Source organism: Strix aluco, chromosome 15 (genome assembly GCF_031877795.1).
Source record: "Strix aluco isolate bStrAlu1 chromosome 15, bStrAlu1.hap1, whole genome shotgun sequence".
In the NCBI taxonomy this organism is placed as follows: domain Eukaryota; kingdom Metazoa; phylum Chordata; class Aves; order Strigiformes; family Strigidae; genus Strix; species Strix aluco.
In genome coordinates this window covers 21052170-21070337 of record NC_133945.1, presented here as the reverse complement: position 1 = coordinate 21070337, position 18168 = coordinate 21052170, and the positions used below count along the sequence as shown (strand labels likewise).

The following is an 18168-nucleotide window of genomic DNA, read 5'->3' as shown; positions in this document are numbered from 1 at the left end:
CGTGAGAGCACACCTGTCATCACCTCTCCCAGCACCATTTTCCCAGCCCTCCCCTTGTTCTGGGAGCCCTGTAACACAGGAAACCTCAGGCACAACTCCTCTTCCTCCCGCATCTCCTGGCTGCTCCCATCTCCACACACCAGCAGCCTGTCAAATGGGGAAAAGACCCCAGAGACCCCCACAGGCAGCTCATCAAGCTAGAATAAATACTGTCCCCCTGTAAAGCACTGCGTACCACACAGGCTATTTATCCTGGGATTTACCGAGACTGGAGCTACAGAAGAGGAAGTAGGTTCAGCCTAGGACAGCAAATTCATTTGCCAGCCACCCCCAGGGAAGCACTTCTCTGCCCTTCAGACTCCGGGAGCATCAAACACACACCCACAAAAAGGTGTTTCCCCCAAAAATTCGTCTGCTTTTACACCCTGCCAGGATTCTAATTCATTGCAAATGTGGTTCTCAAGTAGAGCATGTTTAGATGGCTGAATCTCTCCTATATTGCATGTTTTTCTGTGTTACATCCTCCCTCCCTTAGCAGCTCCAGGATCTTCCTCCCCTTCCATCATCACTGGGGCTCTGCTGCTCGGCCGTAGCCCAACATGACTCTTGCCTGCCTGCGGCAGCTCTGTTCCAACTTCGGTGCTATTAATAATAATTACATTATAATTCTATTTCATTATATTATTTTGGGTGGCAAAGGCTGAACCCAGCATATTCATATTGCTAACAGAATTACCTCTCCTCCTGCAGCCCCGAGCACCCGAGGCAGATGGGCAAGCCCGAGCTGTGGCTCCTCTCGTGCAAGAGGCGCCGACTGCCCGACCAGCCCTGGGAACGAGGGACGGGCACGTTCCGGAGGCTTTGTCTTTGCTCAGCAAGCAGCTATTGCCACCCGCATCGGCTCGCTCCTGACTTCAGCCTGCGGACAGGCCCCCTCGTGCTACACTCCCCTCGTGCGAGTGCCCCTGCGGCCGTGTTGCACGGGCAAGCTGGCAGCAACACGCCGGCAAGCTGCCCCGCACGTCTTTAACCACCCACCGATCCTCCAGTAGCCAGGCTACAGCTTTAGAGAGCTACAGGCTTACGTGACCACCCAGTAGTACCCAAAAGTAAAAAGCAGACTACCAAAACAAGCCTTCTGAAGCTGCCTGAGCCTTTTTTTCTCCAAGGCTGGTGTTCATACACTCACAACCCCCCGCTCCCCGCCAGACCCCCTGGCTGCTGCAGCCCCGCGCTGCTCTCCCGCTGCCGGCCCAGTTTGCATCCGGGAGGTGCTGAGACGAAAACGTCAGTGTGCAGGGACTCCCATTTCAGAGGGGCTCTTTGCTAGAAAGTTGTAACTCAACAAAACCACTTTTGGCTGCTGCTCTTTTCAGTGCTGCGAGTTCTGAACCAGTCAGAGCAAGGGGCTAAGCCCCATCGAGGGCTCGGGGCAGGGGTCTGGAGCTGTGGTCCCAGCACACACGTGATTTCCATCACCACTTAAACAAGCCACTACCACTAACAGAGGGTTTCAGAAAGCAAGAGATTAATCAAGCTCCCAGAAGCAGAACAAAACAACTTCTTGGCCCCAAAGGAAAATTCCCCTTACAGTACTTTTCTTCTAAAGTTGTATTGCCCACTCACGTGGGCCAAGTTCAAGAAGAGGCCACATTATTTTCAGTTGGGCTGATGTTACTGAGGAACAATTCCTCTCAAGTTGCTTGCTCCAGTATAAGACCAGGATTTGGCCTACATAAAATCCCATTACTCCTTGAGCAGGCTGCTGAAGTCCCTCTAGCGAGAAAGGAACATTCTGGACAATATTTGTTAAAAACACCAAACAAAGAAGTAGCTAGAGTTGTGATCATCACCTCCACCCTGCAAATTACAGGGCTTGCTAAAGCCCTCCCCTTCTGTACCTGCCACCAGTGTGCCCTACAAAGACAGCATTCCCGGCTCTTGCAGTTTTAGAGAAAAATATCCCCAAAATCAATTGATGCAATATTGGAAGCCAAAATACTCTCTATGGCAACCTGAAAGGTCTTAATTATCCATGCAGGTGGCATCGCGAGCAGCCCCGAGGCACATGGAGCTTGTAAACTTTGCTTTTGATAGTAGGTATTGAAGGGAAAAAAAAAAAATCTCATTCAATCCCTTGAGAGCTCAGGCAGCTCTTTCATTAGCAAAAGGTATTCTTGAACTCACTGCACAACCTGAAAGACTATTACATTCGCAACTTAAAATCCATCTGAGTGTCTTAACTAGCAGGGAGCTGGGAGGAGAAATACGAATTAAATCAGGTTTCTAACCCAAGAACGCCCGTTCCCGTAGCAACGGCGGCGTTTGCAATGGCTCTGGCGGAGCACGGGCGGATGGGTATGCCGCATGCAGATTTCTGCTAATAACCTGTCACCCAGAGGGCTCGAGGAGCCTCCCCACCGCGCAGCCCTGGCACGGCCGACACGGCACCCGGGGCTTGGGGGAGGTCTGGTGTCAGCAGAAGTCTCCGGGAAAAAGCACAGCCCGGTCTTGCAGGAATTTCACATGAAAAATGTGCTCTGATGGCTCGGAATAAACAGAGGGGCCGGTGGCATCTGCAAAGAGGAGAAAGTGTTTAAGCACTGCTGACCTGGTAATTTTCTCCAGGGGATGAAGCATCCAGGTGGGCACACAAGAATCAAGTTACCAGAGTACAAATATTTCCTTTGGGGAATTATCAACTCTCCGGTGAATTCCTGACCAGCCGGTAAGATGGTGCTTAGGCATCGTTATTTCTACAGATGCAAAGACCAGGAAAAAAAAAACAAACCACCTTAATCTTAACAAAAACAGCCTGCAGTCAACTTTCAGGTGAAATTTGCTAGGTGACTGGAGCACAAAAAGCTCCTTTTTAATCCAAAAGTAATCATGAGAACGAAATGCAACTCTTCAGTCTCACCACTCCTCTTAGATTTAGGTATTCATTTTTCAACCAGCAATACTGAGAAAAACCAATAATATGCTCCCACCGCACTCACTCTTTCAAAGGCTGACACACCAATAAGCAATTCTGGCTAATTTCTGTCTCGGTCATACAGAGCAGATCTGGTAAAACCACCTAAAAGCTTCCAACAGAGTTCAGAACAAAGAGCTTGCTTGTCCCCATATAATAGGGGCTGGGTGCTGTAAGGGCTTACGGCAGCACCCACATGGCACATGGAGTTGGGAGCATCAGAAGACAGGCTGCTGTACGTGCAACGAGGGCAAGAGCGTGCCGTAATTTTAGCACGCGCTTCTCAAACGCGGTCACGGGGGTTTCACCTCCACGAGGCTGCAGAGCAAGAACGACACCGGTAACCAGAGACACCGGAGGGGTGGTGGCACCGGCACCACGCTGGGCCTTGGCCACACCGCACCCAGCGAGGTGCCAACGTCCTGCTGGAGCTGCCTGCTCTGGAAGCACCAAGTGTCGCCAGCAACCTGACGTCCAAGGATTCAGTAGCTTTCCTTCCCGCAGCACCCCTCTTCTTGCAAAGGCTTTCCACACGATCATAGACAGAGCTCATTGAAAAAGATTCAAAGTTTGAGCCTTTCTGATTGCAAAGAAACAGGAGCAGAGTTCTGCTGTGCTCCCAGCGGCTCTGCCAAGACAAGACACCTCGGGAGACAACGCCTCACCATCCACCTTCAGCTGCCAAAGAGGCCAGCGAAACCCTGCTTTGAGGATCTGCTTTAGCAGATTCAGGACTCCAGGCTCATACAAAAGCAAGTGAGTGAGTGAGTGCTGATCAGCCCAGCAGATCAGACAGGAAAGATGCAGCAGAATTTAAGAGCTACAGGCAGGTTATCCAATGCCGATTCTGAAAGGACTGACCCAGCTCCTGCATGCAACGACATCACATTAATGCTGGCACAACCCTCCACCCCCTCGACAGACGTGTTCCTTCTGCAGGAGTGCTTGTGCACGGCGAGAGACATGCCCATGGAGAGCCCTCGCTCCATCCTGCCCATCTCCAGGATCTGACAAGCCTCTGCACTAGCAGAGTCCACCTGGGTTTGCATGCTTCGGTGAAGGCAGCCCCGAACCCTCGCCTCAGTGAAATCTGTGTTTCCACCTCAAAGCCCAGCCTTGGGACTGCAGCGCAAGAGGCTTTATGCAACCCCAGACCACGTACAGCCACCCACACAGATCAAGGGAGCTCTTCCTGCACACCCCCACACCTTCTACTAGAAAAACCTCCTGCAAATTTTATTACTAGTTTCTAGTAGCAAGTCTGGAGCAAGATTTCTTTAAGGGGAAAAAAAAAAAAACCTAACACCAAACTTGAAAGAGCAAGCAGCAGTCAAAGCTGCCATCTTCATGGGGCTGCAGCAAAAACTTCCCCTCAAGGGCAGCATTTTGACCTTCCTTGCCTAAAAAGGGCTCACCACAAACGAGTGCTGCTCAGCTGACATGCAAAAGCTCTAGAAAACGAACTTCTCTCACTGAGCACGGACAGTTATCTCATCCTCAACACCTGAAGCTTCAGCTGCTACGTCAGATTTTCATTTGAAAAGTGAAGCCTCATGGAAGCAGAGACAAACACAGCAGCCGGTGCTCCCACCCCAGCCCACGCACAGAGCCCCAGCTGCAGGGGAGAGACTGGGGCGGGCAGAAGGACCGAGTCCTGCTCCATCCCGCTGCTCATCAGCGCTGATGGGAACAGTCCCGAGCGCTTCTCACCCCCGCTCGGGAGGTTTTGCTACAGCCCTTGCGTCCTCCACCATCTCAAAAGGCAGATGGATCGCTCTCACGTCAAAGGAAAGACGGACCGAGTCAAAACAGAGAGGGATGCCTTTTAAATTGACCGACTGCGGGGAGGGTCCCGGTCCCACTGCTGGGGATGACAGAACCAGGCAGCGTCCCCGGGGACGCAGCTCAAGACAGCTCTTCGCTCACTCGAGTACAGAAGTGGGAGAGCAATTAGGAGGAACAGCAACGAGCTTCTCCCCCTTCCAGTCTTCCCACTCGCGAACACCTTCCCTCGTGCCGCAGTGCCGGAGAACGGCTCCCCGCCGCAGCGTGGTCCCAACTCTCCAGCGTGGCCCAGGGGGACTTGCTCCTTTGAGCATCACAAAAGAGATGACAGTCAGAGACTTCATGAAGTTGCAGAAGGGCTGGGGATGGAGCTGCTGCCTGGTCTCACCCGTGGTTGGAGATGGGCTACTGGAAAGCTCTTGCTGCCAGCAGAAAAGCGGCACAGCAACATCAGCGAAGCAGCTCTCCTGCCCTGGCTGCAAGCTGGGGGTCAGCACTGCAGTCAGCATCTTGTTTTTAAACTGAGCAAGCGTAGAGCAAAGAGGAGAGGCTGTACAGCAGCGTGATGAGCTGGCAGAAAAGCACAGGACGGGGTCGTGGGCAGCTCCTGCAGGCTGCTCCCAGGGTACCAGCCATCACCAGGCCCTTACAGGGATGTACAGTCCGGGCTTACAGGTCCTGAACCACTCTCCCAGGAAGCTTTATCACACCAGGGTAAATCTAATTTGGCCCCAATGCCCCAGTTCAGAATGCAGGGGTGGAGAACCCCACGGTACCAACGGGAAGGATCTGGAACAGTGCTCCAGCACCAGAGAAAGAGCACAGATAGCTCAGAGCCAGAAACCATACGTGCAGCAAGGGGATGCTGAGCACAGTGCAGAGGTCCTCTGCAAAGGGAAGGACGCTGGCTGCTTGCCAGGGGAATAACTAAGGGCTTCAAACCTCAAACAGTCTCCAAAGAGCGAGCATATGCCAGCCACTTCCCTTTTACTGCAGGATTTCCAGGAGCAAGACCGGAGAGCAGCTGGCGTGGGGTGCCCAGGCTTCACCGCGCTCCCGACTGCCACCGTTTGACACCTTGCCCGCGACCGCCAGCACAGCCACTGCTCCTGCCCCCAAACACTCCCCCTCGGAGCAAGGATGAGCAGGACCCTGCGAAGGACACGCTGTCGCAGCACGGCATTAGTGCTCGAGCTGTGCCAGACGCGAAGGAAGATTCTAAAGTTCAAGCTGGTTAGTGAGAACCTCCAGGCTTCAGAAATAGCTTTGGGGAAGCGATACCACAGACGATGCTTCAGGGCACACATGGGGACGTCTCAGGGCGCAGCACCCGGCACTGCTCTGCTGCGGTGGCTTCCTGCTCTCCCACAGGCGCTGGCAGGACCACGGCCCCGGGGCCAGCAGCGGGCACACTCGACAGGCAGCTCAGCTCCCAGAGCCCTTGCAGAGCCATATTTGCCCCAGGGGCTGGGAGGAAAGCCAAGAGCACTGCCCGTCTGGACTGGATGGAGAGTGGAGGCCTTCCCTCCACGGCTTTGCGAGGCTGGGGGGGACACGCCTGCTCTCACTGGATCTCCTCCACCTCCGGCCCGGTCCCGCCTGCCCTCTGCCCCGAGCGCAGCCAGACCTCAGCTCCCCCAAAGCCAAGCACACAGGAACAGCCAGCCCCAAGCCTGTGCACTGCCATCTTCCCTTGTTTGCATTTCTCTTCTTCTGCCTTGATATGAAGTCATGTGTTGAAGTTATCAGAAAGCTGGAAGTGAGTCAGCACAGTAAACCACAGCCTAAGAATATAACTAATTAAAACTATTCACTCAAGCCAGCATGTTCCAACATACTCAAGCCCCTAAACAAAGCCAGTTGCATCAGTGGGACGCAGCACACAACCCTGGTACGTTGGCTCCCGTCTCCTGCAGCAGATTGTACAAAGAACGAGTCATATACCAACGCAAGAGTCAGGGCTTCGCTCCCGGGGTCCGCATTCCTCAACAGCGATGAGGTGAGTTTTGAGAGCGCTTTACTTCAGCCTCAGAGACAGCAGGAGTCATGCTTCAGTTGAGGGAGCACCTGAAACCACTGCCAAGCCACCACGGGGTGGAGGGCAGAGAGCGGTGTTTGTACAAGACCAAACAAAGTGGTGACTTGGACTCAGCAAGTCAAACCAGCAACAGAAAGGAACTGCAACTCATCTCCAGCCTGTGCGGGATAGGCAAGGAGGGGTAGGTCAGCCCAACACCTTGCTACATTTAATATATTTATCCTTCCCTTCTTTTTTTGAAGGGGTAGGAGTGTAATTTGCTAACCAAGACTAAGACACCCCAAGGTCACAAGGGCAGATTACAGCAGAACAGGGATCTGAGCCCACGGCGTTTCCCAGGTCCAAAAGCAACACCTTAACCGGGTCTGCTGCAACTCCCAGCGACCGGGGAGGACCTAAACACTGCCACTGAACTGCTGCTGGTGCTATGGAAATGCTACGCAAATAGATGCTGGGACATCCATCTGCAGAGTGATACCCACAGGGACAGGTCTGAAAAGCTCCAAAGAGAAGAGTGCATTGTTGTTAAGTGTTCACGGGCATCCCAGGTGCCCAGCAGGGGGCAGGAACAGGGCTGCCTCGGTGCTCCCTGCACACAAATCGGGGAGACCCCCCGCTCCCCCATAAGCATTGCGAGTGGAAAAAGCACCTTCCACACATTAGACACCCACACAGGCTGCTGGGCCAGTCTAGTGCCTCCTTATACACCAAAACCACCCGTTATGGAGCATGGGAGCAAGGCAGAGCGAAAGGATTTTGATCACTAGCTTACATGAATAAAAAGCATTTAGTTAAAGACCTCTCTGCTGCAGAGGACGTTTCCTTTATGCAATTGAGATGGAGTATGAGAGCATGAAACCAAATCCAGTAAGTGCAACGGAGGCACGGCCGGGGAGGCGGGCAGCAGAGCCTGGCAGCAGAGCCTGGCAGCAGGCGGGAGCTGCAGCGGGCCCGATGCTCCCCGAACCCTCCCTGCGCACACGGGATCGGCGGGAGCAGCGCGCGCGGCTGGTTTACAAGAAATCTGCAGCATTTCTTTGGCATTAAAATACTGAGATGCTGAGCGCTTTGTCACACCGCCCGTCTCCCTCCCAACCGAGTAAGATAAAATGTAATGATCCAGGACCCTGTAACGGATCTATTATTTAATAAATACAAGTATGCAGCAAGACCTGGCTTATGCTAACCAACTCTGAGAGAAGATAACTAGCCACCCAGCCATAAGCGCTGCAAGAATAACATCAATTAAATGGCACTTCTAAAAATAGACCACCTGACCTGCTACCACTTCTGACTATCAATCCAGCTTTCCCTGCAGAGAAGCTGCTGAAGTTCAGTCAAACCTCAAAATACTACCTCAAAATAGTTGTTCTCGCATCTGAACCGGTGCTGTGTCTGTAAGTGATCCACCCCTTCCTCAATTTAGATCGCTCAGAAACCTTCACAGAAAGAAAAATCACTATGTGTCAAGGAAGAAGCAGGGAGCGACAGATATTGATTGCAGGAGCAACAAAAGCTGTGGGAAAGGTTGCAGAAAACGGGGCTGCAGCCAGCTGGGCCTTCACAGCCAGATGCACTCGCATCTTGAGAAGTTGGTGACAGGGAAGGAGCAGGCAGCGCCTGGGCATCAACATGCGGTCACCAGCGAGCTCCAGCCGCTCTTCAGGAGGTTTGTTAAGAAATGGGGAGTTTGAAGCCTTTGAAGTTCATCTGTTGGCACTTTCCATTACTTTTTGTCAGCCCACCGACACCGACGCACGCAAACACCGCCCTGGCCATGCAGCACGGCCTCGCTGCCTGCGCGGGCAAGCGGGGCTCTGCCTGCACCCCGCCCCCACCCCACGGCCTCCCCGATTTCCAGCCCCTTACAGCAGCGCCATGCCCCACGCTGACGAGTCGCACCGCTCTTGCTCTGCGGGATGTTGAGCGAGGCTGGTGCGGCGCTGCCATGCAACGGGCACTCTCATCTCAGGTTCTGTAATTCCTGCACCACGTTGCTTCAGGCACAAGACTGCACACACCTCCACTCACCTTCTGGCTTTTACAGAGGTGGGGGTGAAGGCTGTGCCTGAAGAAGCACATGTGCTCCTGGCTTCAGAAGGACCGGCAGCAGCACCGCATGAAGGCGGGTGCACGATTGTATTGGGCTGGCACAGCCTGTCACCAACAGCGTTCCTGCAGGAAGGTGGGGCAGTCCAGAGGTGAGCTAACAGAATCACAGAATCATGGAGGTTGGAAAAGCCCTTGAAGCTCCTCCAGTCCAACCATGAACCTCACCCTGACCGTTCCCAACTCCACCAGATCCCTCAGCGCTGGGTCAACCCGACTCTTCAACCCCTCCAGGGATGGGGACTCCCCCCCTGCCCTGGGCAGCCCATTCCAACGCCCAACAACCCCTTCTGCAAAGAAATCCTTCCTAAGAGCCAGTCTGACCCTGCCCTGGCGCAGCTTGAGGCCATTCCCTCTTGTCCTAATACTTCTCAGAAGTTTTTAACTGGGTATGACAACACCAGACAGGCTGGATGTCACCTCCCCCAGACATGCCGATGAGTTACCCCATGCCCCAACTGGCCACCCAACAGAGGAGACTCCTGAATCAGTCACATACCTACAAATAAGCTTCAAAAAAAAATCATCATTTTACACATATAATACACAAAACCTGAAATGTGGAGTTTGATTCTTCATTTAAGTCTCCAGGGTTTTTTCCCAAAGACTGCTCTAAAATGTAAAGGGTGAAGAGTAAAAGTGAAAACTCAGGTTCTTGACCTGACTGGGAGCGTAGCGCTGCAGGGAGCGGGGGCTGCAGGGCTATGTCGGGTTGACCCAGCACTGAGGGGATCTGGTGGAGTTGAGAATGGTCAGTGTGAGGTTAATGGTTGGACTGGAGGATCTTCAAGGGCTTTTCCAACCTCCATGATTCTGTGATTCTGTGAAGCCTCCAGCTGCCACAGACCCGGGACGAGGCCAACACTGCCTGGGGAACATGCTGGGCATCAGAGGATGCCCCGGAGCGCCCAGCCCGTGGTCCGGCACCATGGCACAGGGCTCTGCTCAGCCTCCCGGCACATCAGCACGGCCCGGGCAGAGGGCACACGGTCCCTGTCACACCCAGGAGTGGAAAGCACTAGTGACAAGTGAACATCTCGCTGGTGCATCCCATGGTCAGAGCGCTCCCACCACCCTCCTGCTGGCACCCTGGGTGTCAGGCACAGCAGTGCTGCCTTTCCTGGGGTCAGCCCCTCCAAAGCACAGGAATGCTGTTCACGGGGGGCCGGGGGTGACCCCCTCTCCAGACAAACTAGACCAGGAAGGCCCCAGTTTTGCAGAGCAAATTTGAAGCAGCTCCTCCAAGGCTACTCCTGCACTCCTGAACCTGAAAGTTCTCCCAGGTGCTTCTTTAACCTTTCTGCTTATAATTTTCATTCCTCCACCAGTGAGAGAAAGCAATTCACAGGAAGTTACTCTACCATTTCCGTGTTACTTCAGCATAGCCCTGCTTACAAAACCTCTGTCTGAGCCAGGGATGCACTCCAGGAGGGGACCAACACCAATAAACCGCCCTGCCAAAACCTGCCATCTCCTGTCCAGTTCACCAGTGTCCCCACAAGCCCTGTACTGCAACTCCCAGTCCCGATCCCAGTTGTGGCCACGCAGAGGAGCCCCCAGACTAGTGCTGTCACTCTCGTCAGTGGGCTGTCCTATGGACAGGACCTTCCAGAAATAACAGCCCGGACCAGGAAAATAGCAAAATGGGGGACTCATTTCCCTCGCAGGTTGGCTTCCCTGGCACAGCCCCCCTTGCAAAGTGTCACCAAGCTTTGGGGCAAGGGTTTGGGCACCCCACTGCCAGAGGGGGGACAAGGAGTGGCAGTTTCAAAAGGACAGGCAGAGTTACAGCAGCGCGGGAGCCAGAGGCTTCCTAGGAGAGATGAGCAGCATCTTGAACGGCTCCCCCAGCCCTTCCACACGGAACAGGGTAATTATCATGTCTGTCCTTCCCCTCCAAAAACAGCTATAAGGCAGCGGTGGGATGTCGTCTGACAGCGCAGCTGAGCACGGCTCCCAGGGAGGGGGGGACGTCATGGGAACAGCGTCAGCATGCGCAGCCCCCAGCACCAGCCAAGACGCCCCGACTTGGCCATACAGAAGCCAGAGGTTCCAGCCAGGCTTGGCTGTTGTTGAATACCAAGCAAATACGTGGATTTTAGTTGTCTGAGGAGACTCTGTCATCGGACCCAACTATCTTTGCGGAGCATCAGCCCTGCTGCAGGCTGCCCCACTCGCTCCCCCCTGGAGCTCATCCCCTCCACTATCTGCTTCCCTCCGCCCCGAACAAACATTAACAGCTTCAATAACAAAGGAAAAGTGGGTTTTTTTCAGGACAAACTGCCACTTCCCTCAGCTGTTTCAGCCTGGCTGGGCACAAGCATTGCTGCCTGGTTCAGCAGTGGCACGGGTAGCAGCGCCGACGCTTTGAGCTGGAGGACGCTCCCACCGACACGATCAGCGATGCCGAGACACAAACCTTCGCAATTAAGCTGCTCATTTCAGCGTAATGGCTTGGCAGTTCACGTACAGCAGGGCCTGGACAGCAAATAAAACCTGAACAGGACAAGACCTGAATGTGCAATAACCCGATCAAAGGGGAACAGCTGTCCTGACAGGCAGCCACCTCCAGAAGGCCACTGCAGAGCAATTAGGAGTCCAATGGTCTCCGCAGTGGTAGACAGATGAGATACGAGCTCTTTATGAGACATCCATTGGCCCTCGCTCATTAGAAGAAAAGCACATCAAAACCAATAGCCAATAAACAGGAATTTAAACACGAGCAGCAGGGATCCATTTACAGACACCTCTGTTACTAAAATACCAGGCAGTTACGCAGCAACTGCCCCAGTGCTTCCCGCAGGCAGGCACATGCTCATGAGCGCTTCCACGTTTCAGAGTCATGTACCTGCCCCAGCCATTTTAGGAATAAAAGAAACCGTTTGACCCTAGCTCTCCTGAAAGTTCAGTTTAGGCCTTGTAATAAGTGGACAGGTAGTAACCACTCCTCAAAAATCATGGGATATTCTAACAGCCAGGAGATCCTGAGGGTGAGCATCTCAACGCACGTGCCCTGCGGGGCCAAGACGCACACGCCTCAGGTCTGGCTAAAGCCCACCAGCATTTCTGTTCGCTAACTGTCATTCCTAAAGCCAAAAGCTTTAGCACCCCAAACAAGTCGGCAGGGAGCTGACAGCTATTATTTTAGGAGTCTCCATATGGACCCATTACAGCACCTTGCAGTTCTAATTTAGGGCACAGACTGACTTGGAGTGGATGGCTCCTTCCACCCCCAGGTCCACTGAGCAATGGAGCGTTTCCCAGGCGGTGCCAGCAGCGTGGTGCTGCAAGAGCTCCGGACCCTGGTCACCCCATTTCTTGAATGCAAGTGGCTGCAGAAAGAAAAGATGAAAAGAGAAAACACTGCCCAAGAACGTATGCCCCAAAAATATATTCAAGGAATAAGTTTCTTTAGAGAGGGGGGAAACATGCCTCCCCTTGTGCTGCTGAGAGGGCTGAGGGGACCGTCCCGGAGAGCCTGCCTTCTCTCCAAAGGGACCATCGGGCACCCAAACCCAGGAGACATCCGACAGCACCACCTCGCCCTGCTTCAGCAACGAGCGATGCCAACTGGTCCCACTGCAACGCCATGGGGACCCAGTTCTGCTCCTGCTGTCACCCACACCAGGCAGCGTGTCTGCGGGCTCCGTGGGGACACCAGCCTCTGTTCTCCCTGCCCCAGCTCTGCTTTCCACACTAACCAGCCACAGCCAGCACCACCACCCAACTGGGCCCACTGCCTTTTTCCGAGCATCCCAGCGCAGGGGCGAGGATGGCAGCACAACCTGGCAGCCCTTTGCTTCCCCCTTCGGAAAGGACCAGACTGGCCACGTTATTTTGAACCCTCTCAAGTGCTGACATACCACTGCTTACTCACATGATTTTCCTCTTGCTTTTTAAAGAAGTATTCTTGTTTCATTCTGACATGGTGGAAGAAAAATTACAGCCAAGCAGGCAGCGATAAGGGAGGAACTTGCAGCAGAGCTGCAGAGTCTGAAGCACCCGGCTGCCGAGGCACCCGATTCAGGAATAAGATAAGCTGCTGTGCCCCACAGCTAGGAAGGGGCCCCCGCCGCTGCCAGACAGCCCAGTCCTGGGGCTGCACAAGGGCTAGGGGGGACACAGAGCGGCCTCTCCACCCAGATCAGGGAAGGCTTGCTGCCTTCAAACCCTCACGGACCAAGATGTAGTCTAGAAAAGGGCAAGATGATCAAAATAACAAAGTTGCTTGCATATGGGGAACGATGGAGTAGGCTGCAATCCCGCAACCTGGAGGTGGGACAGATGGAGGACACCAGAAAGCCTACGAGATCCTAGCTGGCACTGCAGGGGTGAGGACCAGCTGTCTCACCTCTCCCAGGCCCAGAGCTAGAGGCTGTCAAACAACACCGGTGACAGCGAGGGCAAAAGCAAACCAGAGAGCGTTTGTTCAGGCTGCGGGAGAGCCGAGAGCACCTCGCTTGTGCGGGCTACCCCTGCAGCCCTCGGGCCGGGTGAGCGGCAGAGTCACGGCACGAGCAGCACCAAGCCCCCAGAGCACAAGCTGTACAGTGTAAAGTTCATTTTGGTGGCTCTGGAGCGGAGCATCTGAAAGGCAATTCACAGGTAACCGCTGGATTCGGTATTCCTTTACAGGAATCACAGCCTTATAATCTCTGCAATTAGAAAGGGAGTTGTTCTACCGTGATTTAAAATAGAAGTTTTTGTCACAAATTACTAGCTTTCACTCCTCTCGAACCTGAGCTTAAACCAAAACTTAAATGGAAATTTACAGGAGAATGAGAAAGTGAGTCAGTCTGCCCTTCCCAACAGTCGTTTATTTTCATCCTCTTGGACTCAGTTAATAGTAACACCAGAGAAATTAAGTTTCTTCCAAATTTACAAGACCCAGAACGGGGGAGGCAGTTTTGGAAGGGAACTCCGCCGTGCCGCGGACCATCGGCAGCACTGGGATTTGCCGTGGCTAGGGATGCCGTGCCGTTGTTTCTATCCCCATCCAGGCAGGGAGGGCTTCCCGCTCTGTCCCACCCCCCGCGAGACCTGCCCCCCCACCCGATGGCAAGGAGCTACAGGCAGCACGTTATGTCACAGTGCTATTATCCCATTTTTCCTACCCACGCAAGCAAGCGACTCTCATACCAGCTTGGGGAAACGGCTAAAACCAACCTAAAAGACAAGCCTCTCGCTTAGTAATTCGCCATTTGGCCAAACTGTGGCCAGGTGCAGGCTGAAGGAATTTGTCTTCTGAAGCGTGGCACACTGAGGCTAAAACAGCTGGAGATTTCTCACTTGCCTTTGGGAAAGGAATGGTAACCACTTGCAGCAAAGCCTTAGACCAAAGAAAAACAATTCTCCAGTGATGCAGACCAAGACCCATGCAGAGAGCCTCCCCAGCAAGCTGAGGAGATGCTCACGAGGAAAACCAGCCCCAGGTTCTCCAGAGCCCAGCTGAGCAGGGGGGGCCAGGGACAGCCTGGAGCTCCCTGCTCTCCCGAGAGCGAGCAGCACATGGCTGGGAGCCGCTCCTGTCCCCCCTGAACTGCTGTGACGGAGCCGTGGCCTTCAGACACCCAGCCCGTGAATGTCAGCCGCTGTCCTCATCTGTTGGGTAACGCAGATGCAGAGAGTCTGGAGCAACAGCCAGCTCATGGTTACGGAGGTTTGTTCTCTTTTTGCGTTGGCAATGCTCAGCATCGTCTTGTGCAAGCTGCCAACACAGGCAGAAACGAGTTTCCAGGATGTATTTCAAAGTGCCTTATTTTCAACTAGCAGCAGAGCTGAGATTCAGAATACATGCTGCAAAGCCTCCTACCCCAGTACATGTCTCCAGAGTATTTTCAGGTCAATAGAGGGACTGCTGTTAGAGGAAAAAAAAATCCTTTTAGGTATATAATAAGGGAGAATTTAATTCTGCTCCAAGGTTGGGAGAAGCAAGCCATTTGTCATGCAGTATTTGATGACAGGACTTGTCCACAACCCAGACAGACATTCGCTTCCCTTACAGCAGGGTGAGAGCAGCAAACAAAGGAATTCAAACTGTTTGGCACCAAGACAGATATTCATATAGTTTCAGAGAAGGAAGGAATTCGAACCATAGTCTGAAGTTATTTTAGAAAAATTCTCTAAAAGGGTTTAGTACTCAACCAAAATGCAAATCACCATCATGGTTTCCTAAGCAAATGAGCTATTGTTACATTTTTTCCAGTCCAGCAACATCTTGCTCTGAAGATCTAATAGCAGCCCTACTGAGCAGCAGCTAATTAAAGCCTTTCCTCCTGCCAAAAGCCCAGATTCAGTCTCTAAATGACCCAGTAAGTGAGACTTTTTCCACCTCAGAAGCCCTAGGAGACTCCAGGTCAGAAGCTACGCCCCTACCGCTGCCGCGGCTGTACATCTGCCATGTCCTCCCCACCGATGGTGTTGGGGCAGAGGTAACATGGACTGACACCCGGCACCTCTCCCCGCCGCTCCGAGCCACATGCTGCAAGAGCACGGGTCCCACAACATCTCTCCAACCAGCATCCCACCTCCTGCAGCTTTTCCGACAAGGCCGCGGGCAGAGCGGACGCCTCTCGCCGGTGCAGACCTCACTGCCAGCACAGCTCATCCCGGGTCCAAGAGTCAGCTCCAGTCGCCCACAATCCCACACGGCCTGTGGGCCCACCCCACACATGGCACCCGGAGAGACCTGCAGGAGAAGGGGCAGCCCTGGGAGACTCGATGGCGACGCAAGAGCTCTGCTGTTTCAGCACAAGTTCTCTTCCAGCAGGCAGCCACCATGGCATGGGGCGCAGGCTCCCCCCCTCCAACTGGGAGGGGATGGCATCAAGGAGGTGACCTGATGGTAGAAGGTTTCTGGGATGGAGACCTGCCGGCCTCTAAGAGGACAGCTCGCAGGGTGAGCTGCCAGGCCACAAGTGCGTAGATATGGATGTCCGAGGCAGGGAAAAACCCCCAGAAGCAAACTCTGAGATCAGCTTCTCAGCTGGCACGAAGGTCACTTTGTTTTACCCAGGAGAATAACTCACTGCTGTTACAGACCTACAAGCCTCATTTCCAGAAGACTCTGGCCCTGAGGCACCTCTCCATCAAACAGAAATGAATAAGACAAATTTGGAAGTTAATGGACTGAGCTATTGGAGATGGTCCTTAGACGCATCATCACACCAATGTGAATTAGTTCAGTTTTACAGTCGTTCCCAGGGCAGCAAGCAGAGAGCAGCAGCATCTCCCACGCCAGGCTGGGGAGGGGGGCAGGACAGACAGACAGAGGCGTCCTGCTCAGCCCTTCCCTCCCCCTTCTGAGGATGGCCCCTCTTGCCCACTCTGCCATCCTCAGAAGCTCTCTCCACTGGCAGTTACAGCTATTGCATGAGGGGGCACTTTGCTCTGATCCATCCCCCCCCCCCAAAAGCGAGTTCTTTCATCAAACTCTTCAGAAACCAGGCAAACATGGAGGATTTTAGTCTCTTCCTTAAAGGCTGTTTTCCCAAAGCAGCCCACAAGGCAACGAAAACCGAAACCTGTGACAAAGCTAATCTCCACCATGACGACACGGCAAAGGTTGCTCCACAGCAAAGACTGTGCCAAGCTCTGGAGAGCCTATAAATAACCGTTTGGGGGATTATTTCAAGCTGTGCATAAATCTTCCATCAGCACGGGAAAGGTGACAACGCACCGACTTCTCCTGAGCGATAGCGACTGCTGGGGACCGAGGGGCTGCAGCACCGCGAGCGAGGCCGAGAGCAGCGAGCGCCCCAACCCTGCACGACCCCGTCACGCCTCCCGCTTGGGGGTGGGGGTGGGGGTGGGGGGGTAGATCCATCCATCCCAGAGACCGGGGACACAGCTTGCACCATTTTTATTGCTTAGGCAATCCTTCTCCTCTTGGCTACTCGAGGTTAATGGCAAGTCATGGAGTATTTCCAAATATTTTTCCTAAGCCAAGCTAAAGCAGAAGTATTTAGTGTAATGAATGCAAAGAACAAAAAAAACCCTAAAAACAAATTACTCAGCCTCTTGGGGTAGGCACAATATTAACAATCTTGACAAGCACCATCATTTTGCTTACAAGGCAAGTGTTAACAGTCCCCGCCAAGTAAAACACCGAGATGTAATGATCTCTGAATCAGCCTCTCTCCGAACGGTTGCACTGATAAAGGCAACAGATCTGGAGACATGGTAAATAATGACTTTGCACTGCGTCAGGAGCTAATCCACTCAGTGATGCAAATTAAATTCGTGGGCCACTTCCCCCTCACTTCAGCTTCTTACTGATATTATAAAACAATCTTCGTCCTGACTCCTGACTTCATAGCTATGTCACTGAGCAAAGTTTCATGAAGCCATTCAGGAGAACCACGACGGCGTTCACTCCTCTTCACAACCTCACTTTCTCATTCTTCTGCTATAATTGGAAATCATGAAAATGCATTTGTTCATGTGCTAAGAGTGTCAACTATTAAATGTGCTCGCTGTTCAGACCGTCAGAATAAAGGTATTCAACTGTTCCCTCCAAAGGTGAAGCTATTACTGTTGCATCATTTCACATGGCAACAGAAGACGGGGAGGAATCGACCAGCATGATCCGCTCAACCGCACCAGCGTCACAGCATGAGGAAGAGGAGTGGCTGAAGGCTGAGATTTAGGCATCAGAATCTTTTTTAGCTTCCCTGCCGCTGACTCAATACCGAATGTAGGAAGACCAGAACTACAGGAGACCGAAGTTTTTAAACACGACCCCCAACCAAGAGCAGAGGCAGAGCCTCCCCGAGCAGCCAGCGATCACCACCGCCCCCGAGAGCCCCCGTGCTCACCTACCTCCCCCTGCCCCATGGACACAGCCCCGCTCAAGCTGCCTGACGCCAACTGCGCACCCAGCTCAATCCCCACTGCTCCCAAGACCCCCCTGCAGAGCCACTAGTTGTCCCTCCATTTCCCCAACCACCCCAAAAAAACATTCACCTGGGTTTTCTCCCACTTGGACCCAGAAGGATTTTCTTGCTCAGAAGAGTGCTCTGGGGAGTGAGCACTCCCACCCCCCAGAGGAATGCTCGCAGCAGACCAACTCTCTGGAAAAACACAGATTTAACTGGATGCAAAACAGCCAGTTTAAGGGGAGTTGTACTGTAACGAGTCTCAGGTTAGCAAGCCCAGTAACTTGCATGTGCTGGAGCTTATTAATATTGGGTCTTTTGGCAGGCCTTGCCTGTCCAGCTAGGATTAGCAGTCAGTATATTCTGCCTGTCATATTTAGACAAGA

At 53.3% G+C, this 18168-nt stretch overlaps 1 protein-coding gene across 8 annotated transcripts in view; it reads right to left on the bottom strand.

Moving 5' to 3' along the window:
* Positions 1–18168, bottom strand: part of PRKCB (protein kinase C beta) — a 131346-nt gene that overhangs the window by 103055 nt on the left and 10123 nt on the right. The window lies entirely within an intron of this gene.